Source organism: Pteropus vampyrus, unplaced genomic scaffold (assembly GCF_000151845.1).
Source record: "Pteropus vampyrus isolate Shadow unplaced genomic scaffold, Pvam_2.0 Scaffold120, whole genome shotgun sequence".
In the NCBI taxonomy this organism is placed as follows: domain Eukaryota; kingdom Metazoa; phylum Chordata; class Mammalia; order Chiroptera; family Pteropodidae; genus Pteropus; species Pteropus vampyrus.
The window spans coordinates 4,698,680-4,705,769 of NW_011888901.1; the positions used below are offsets into that span (position 1 = coordinate 4,698,680).

Here is a 7,090-nt window from a genome sequence, read left to right on the forward strand (position 1 = left end):
TTTGAATATTTTGTGCTAAGCCCTCCTGGCCTGCAAAGTTTATGTCGAGAAATCGGCTGACAGTCTTATGAGAGAGAGCTCCCTTGTAGGTAACTGCTTGCTTTTCTCTTGCTGCTTTTAAGATTCTGTCTTTAACCTTTGGTATTTTAATTATGGTGTGTCTTAGTGTGGGCCTCTTTGGGTTCATCTTTGGGACTCTCGGAGCTTCTCGGGGTTCTATGTCGATGTTTCCTTCACCAGGTTAGGGAAGTTTTCCATTGTCATTTCTTCAAATGGGTTTTCAATTCCTTGCTCTCTCTCTCCTTCTGGTACCCCTATGATGCAACTGTTATGCTTGATGTTTTCCCAGAGGCCCCTTAAATTTTTTCCATTTTTGGGGGGGGGGGATTCTTTTTTCTTGTTGCTGTTCTGATTGGGTGTTTTCTGCTATCTCCTAAATCATTGATTTTGTCCTCTGCTTCATCTAATCTACCATTAATTCCTTCTGAGGTATTCTTCATTTCATTTATTGTCTTCATTTCTGACTGGTTGCCTTTTATGTTTTCCATCTCCATTTTTATATTTTCTATCTTTTTGTTAACGTTCTCACTGAGTTCATCTATTCTTCCCCTAAGTTCATTGAATATCCTTATAACCAGTGTTTTGAACTCTGCATCTGGTAGACTGCTTGTCTCCATTTTGTTTAGTTCTTTTTCTAAAGCTTTGTTCTTTTGTTTCATTTGGGACATGTTTCTTTTTCTCCCCGTTTTGGCTGCCTCTCTGTCTGTTTCAATATATTAGGTAGGGCACCTAAATCTCCTCTCTTAGTAGAGTGGCATTATGTAGTAAGTGTCCTGTAGTAAGTGTGAGGCCCAGTGGCACAGTCTTCTTTGGTCACCTGAGCAAGATGCCCAAGGTGTGTCCCTTGTGTGGGTTGTGTGTGCCCTCCTGTTATAGTTGAGCCTTGGCTGTTTGCACACTGAGGGGAGGGATTGACCCTGGGCTGATTGTTTGTGAGGAATGGCTGGTGAGGATTCACTTTGGAGCCGGATTCACTTTAGCAGGGCTCTGGTGCCTGCCCAATCTGCCCTTCGGGTGTGTCCTTCTCAGATGCAGCCCTGGGTGGTGCTCTGGTTCCACTGCTAGTTGAAGCAGGCTGCCAGGTGTGCCAGCCCAAGAGCCTCTTACAAGGGGCCGAGCCGTAGGCAGGTAGCGCACTTTCATGGCCACATGGTAAGAGTCACCAAGCAATCTGCAAATTGCAAAATGCTGGGTTTAGGGGTGCCTTGGGTGGCCAAGCCAGTAACCGAGGCCAGCTGCTGCTAGTGCCAGGCTTGGGGCTGCTCAGCAAGAGGTACTGGGCATACCGAGGCCAGATGCTGCTGCTTTGGGTTTTGTGAGCCTTTAAGAGATTTTAGGAAAGTCTGTGGCATGAGCCAAGACAGGCCATTTGTATGGAATAAACCACTGGAAGCAATTTGGGTGGGCCTGCAAGTTGAGAGGAGTGACCTGTATTATCCAGGTTGATGGAGACTCAGATGTGGTGGCCGCCTGCATCCATAGGCTAGGAGAGGGGAGGGCTTAACAACAATGGATACTGCCAGCACTGCTGTCCATGAGAAAGCCACCCCTCCAGCCCTCATCCTGAAGCCCAACAACTCAGCGTCTCCCCATATGTCCCTGGCACTCCTCAAGCAGCGGCCCCAGCGCTGGAGCTCAGAGCAGTTGAATCCATCAGTGAATTAAGTCCAGGCACAGGCCCTTTATGAGGAATGTCTGTTACTCCCACAGCCCTCCGTCTCACTCAGCAACAGTCTCCACTGGATTTTCATAACCAGAGATTGTGGAAACTTCTCTTCCCGGCACTGGAATCCTGGGCTGGGGAGCCCATTGTGGGGCCTGGGACCCCTCACTCCTTGGGGTTGAGGGGACTCTGTAGCTAAGACAACCCTCTCGATTCTCAACCATCACATGTGATTGTGAGACAGGGACATTTCTGCCACTCCTACCAGTCTTCAGGTTACCTTTTATATATGTACCCAGTTGTAGGGCTTGTGTTCAGCCAGACCTCAAGTGACTCTCAGTGATGATTGCTCTGTAGTTTTGTTATAATTTTGGTGTGGTCGCTAAAGGACGCATGCACAGCATCTACCTTCTATGCCATCTTGACTGGTTTATTTCTTTTCTTTTTTTCCTATTTATTTATTTATTTTTTTAGGCAAGGCAACCCTTGGGTGCCCTCACAGATTGCAAGGACCTTGTCAGCTTACAATCCTTTATTTTTTATTTTTTTATGCCTATAACACCTGGTCTTCCTAGGTAGTCTCCCATTCAAGTACTAACCAGGCTCGACCCTGCTTATCTTCCAAGACCAGACAGGATTGGGTTTGTTCAGGGTAGCATGGCCGTAGACCTTGACTTGTTTATTTGAATGCCACTATTCTCAGCTCTGTGCTCCCCTGGGGTACTGCGACTTATCCACAGGTTTCTGGAGTTATTATAAAGGCATTTCATTCTGTGTATTGTTAAGTTGGTGTTCTTTTCAAAGATGCCATTCTAATGTTAGCACATCAACCTGAAATCATCCAAAAGATTCAATCCAGCACAGTACTAAATAGATGATATTTATAGAGCACTTGATGTTGACCAGGTACTGAGTGAAGTCAATTTTTTCTTTTAATTCAGCCATTCTTTGACCGTTCTTGTCTATCATATCCCTTCTATTGGATATTTAATTTCTCATTTCTCGGAGTCTGTTATGGTATTATAAGCTCCTGTTCTATTGATCTGTCCCTCCTTTATATCTTTCAGCACATTTAATATACTCATTTTAAGTTCTTTTTTAGATTTTATTAATCTTTCTACTTAGCTGTAAATGCTCTGGTTTCTTGGGTTTGTTGGTTGTCTGTCTTGGTATTGGTTTTCTTTACATGCCTCGTGATTTTTTGTTTGGGAGTTCAACTTGCATTGTTTTGAACATGGTTTTTTTTTCTTTCCTTCTTCCCATGCTCATCCTTTCCTTTGAGCTAATTTTGAAATTGCCCCTGCCTGACTTTTTGAAATCCTTAGAGGTCTTACAGTAGGATCTTTCAGTGATCCTTTCTAGTCCTTGAGCCAGGATATGGTCTGATTGTTGGTTGCACAGATATTTTTAATTCTTCCCTTTATTTTAGGAAACGAGAAGCACATATCATTTGAAACTAGACTTGTGAATTGAGCTTTTTTGGCCCCTGTTCTTATCTGGAAGATACATTCCCCCGGTTTCAAGTAGTGAGTTTGATTCTTGTTCACTGCCTCACCTGAGATATCTTGGGTTTCATTTCCCTCAGGGAGGGAAATGGATTTTGGACCCTAGTGCCTATTTCCAATTTCAGCTCCCTGAGCTCCTCTTGGCATGAGCTCCAATTTATTACTGGGAGTTTATCACTGTTGTTTTTGGAAAGGACCGAATCTTCTGTTTTATTTTTCTCTTAATTTCTTACTGTATTCATCTGTACAAGGTCAACTCCTCTCTTTCTGACCTGTCAGTACATATAAGAACCATCTTATTTTTATTAATTGGAACATACTTTATAGAAAATCCACTTTTATTTTATTTATTTAATTTTATTTGTTTCAAGTATACAGTACATTGGTTAGACATTTGTATAGTTCATAAAATGATTCCCCTAATTGCTCTTTCTCTCCTCTGACTCTCCACCTAGCCAATACATTAATGCTAACTGCATTCCCTATGCCATTTGTATAGTTCATAAAATGATTCCCCTAATTGCTCTTTCTCTCCTCTGACTCTCCACCTAGCCAATACATTAATGCTAACTGCATTCCCCATGCCATGCTCTCCATCCCTGTGACCATCTGTCAACTACTAATTTGTACTCCTTTAACCCTTCACCCCATTCTTCAGCCCCCCAAATCTCCTCCCCTCTTGCCATCACTTGTATGTGGAATCTAAGTAACAAAAAGAACAAATTAATCAAAAACAGACTCACAAATATAAAGGACAATCTGGTGATGGCCAGATCTTTTAATCTTACACTCAATGATTTCCTCTTCCTCCATTCTTACTTCTGTGTTGTTCTTTTAATGCTCACTTTACCCACCTTATTGTTGTGGTGCTTACTTTCAGAGTTGAAGAAGAAAGAGGAAAGGGGGCAAAAGTCTTAATTGAATGATGCTGTTGTAATCCAGCAAGTTGTCACAGAACATATATAAGTGCTAGCTCTTTTGTGCTACACATTAGTACATTTTTTTTTTCGGAGATCCTCTTAGAACCTGTCACTTCTCCAACATAGGCAATGCACTTCATATTTCACCTTTTACAGTGCTCTTCTCTCCCTTATTCCTGGCTCAGCTCTTGCCCTTGAGTGCACTTTTATTGCTTGGGTCATCTTATCCTGGTACATTTGTCTCATGGCTAGAGTTCCATTGAATGAGCTTCAAACTGGATTTACATAGACTTGGCTGAAGAGAAGCACATACATTTTTTTCTCGTCTCCCAACTTTGTATTTTGGAAAACTACAAACCCACAGAAAATTTGAAAGAATGATGGATGAGTAGCCATATGCCCTTCCCCTAGATTCTCCACATATTTTGCTTATTCGTTGACATTTATTTACTTGCTGAACTAATTGAGGATCATAATTCAGACATTATATTATTACATCCCTCAATACTTCTCCATGTATCTCCAAAAAGCAAAGACATTCTTGTGCATAATGTATCACACTCATAAAATTTAACATCAATACAATACTATTATCTAGTATATAGTCTATACACACATTTTTCCAAATGTTTCAATAAGTGCCCTTTATAGCTGTTTTTCTTTCTGAATCAAGATCCAATCAAGATTTCAGTTAGTTTATGTTTATTTAATGTTTATTTGTGTTTCTTTAAAGTTCGTGAAAAGTTTCCCAGCCTTTACCTTTCATGACATTGACAGTTTTTAAAGAATTTATGCCAGTTCCTTTGCAGAATACCACTCAACTTAGATTTATGTGATTGATTTCTTATGATTAGACTGAAGTTATTATATATGTTTTTACTAATGTTTTGGTTAAGGTGATATCCACCAGATTTCCCTATAAAGTACCTTTTACCCTTTCCCTTTAATATGTGGGGTATCATTTTGAGACTGAGTGGATATCCTATTTCCTAACAGTCTTTTATCCAGCGTTTTTTAACATCAATTGATAATTTTTGCCTGAATCAATTATTACTTTGGTATATACAATATGGTGATTTTTAAAATTCTCTCATTCTTTCTATAAATATGAGTTGACATTCTTCTGGAAAAGAGAGCTTTCCTCTTTCCTATCACTTTTAAAGAAAATAATTTATTAGTAGACTCATGGATTTTAAATAATGTATTATCATCCATTTTCTATTATTCATTTTAATATGTGACTTGTTCCAAATTTAGCCTCTGTGAATCTATGCATTCTCGCCTCACCAAACCGTGGAAATGTAGCCTGTCCAACTACTGGCCCTTTTTCCCCCATGTTTCTAAGGTTGGCTCCAGTCAACTTACTGAGTTTGGACCGCTCCATGCTGAAGGATGCACTTCCCTGCATGGGAAATATATTTACATGTATTCCCAAACTTACAGATTTATACATTAGATTTTCCTAAGAACTCTCCCTGCGCCATGCCTGACATAGGCCTAGTAATGTCTGATGCTCAACAATCACCTACCACAAAGTAAAATGTCATTCTCCCCTTTCATAGGTACTTTTAGAGCCTCCACTTACTTACTGTGATTTTGCAATTCCCAGTTCTCCTAGAGAGAGAAGGAGAAAAGTCAAAGTACTCTCTTTTCCTTTAAATTCCCTTGCAGAATGTCTTTTTGAAGTTCTTTTCTTTTATGGCGTGAATAATGTGGTGTTCTCAGGTTCTCTTTTAGTAAGCTCTACTCAGATCTGTAGAATGTGAAATGTATTAGTTTGCTAGGACCACTTTTAGAACTGGGTGACAGCGGAAAATTTGTTTCACAGTTCTAGAGACTAGAAGTCCAAGAGGTGAAAATGTGGGCAGTATAGCTTCCTTCTGAAGGCTAAGCAAAAGAATCTGTTCCATGCATCTCACCTAGCTTCTGGTGGTTTGCTGACAGTCTTTGGGTTATAGAGGCGTCACCTGATCTCTGCCTTTACCTTTACAGTGCTCCTATGTATGTATGTGTCCAAATTTCCTCCTTTTATAAAGACATCAGTTAAGCTAAATTAAGTACCTACCCTACTCCAGTATGACCTTATCCTAACTTAACTACATCTGCAACTGTCCTGTTTCCAAATAAGATCTCATTCTTGAGGTACTGGGTATTAGGACTTTAGCATATGAACCTGGAGAGACACACAGTTCAACACATAATATGGGTAATTTTTAACCATTGTTCTTCAGCATAAATTGAGACAGTTTAACATTCTTTTATATGTCGGCTTCTATTTCTTTTTGGATTTATAAAGTTTTTAATCTTATTTTCTGAATGCTATGGACCGAATATTTGTGTACCCCCCAAAATTCATATGTTAAAACCCAATCCTCAGTGGGATGGTGTTTGAGGGTCAGACCTTTAAAATGTGATTAGATCATGAAGGCAGAAATCCTCATGAATGGGATTAGTGCCCTTAAAAAAGAGACCCCAGAGAGATCCCTCATTCCTTCTGCCATGTCGAGACACAGGTAAGACAGTCATCTATGAACTAGAAGGTAGGCTCCCACCAGCATCTGATCTTGGACGTCCCAGCCTCTAGAACTGTGAGAAATAAATTTCTGTTGTGAATAAGCCAACCAGTCTATGGTATTTCTATTATAGCAGCCTGAACAGACTAAAATACAAGGTGTTTAGTTAAATATTTTCTTTCATGTGTCCATGTTAGGACCACAAGAGATGAACTCTAAGTAGTTCTCATATCCTTTTATCCAAAAATATTGATACGCATATTTTTAAAACTTCTGATGAAAAATTCAAAAGTCCATAGAACACATGAACCTCGATATGCTCATCAACCAGCTTCAGCAAATTCCAGTATTCTGCGATTTTTGTTTCATCTATTTTTCCCACCACCTCTTCTTTTGATGTTGTTATCCTTATTTAAAAGAAAGAAGGAA

The 7,090-nt window shown here is 39.9% G+C and overlaps 1 protein-coding gene and 1 pseudogene across 5 annotated transcripts in view; one reads left to right on the forward strand and one right to left on the reverse strand.

Moving 5' to 3' along the window:
* The window catches only part of EPB41L5 (erythrocyte membrane protein band 4.1 like 5), a 152,691-nt gene that overhangs the window by 87,040 nt on the left and 58,561 nt on the right, over positions 1–7,090 (forward strand). The gene's annotated exons all lie outside the window — the stretch shown is intronic.
* LOC111743742 lies at positions 2,274–2,392 on the reverse strand (annotated as a pseudogene).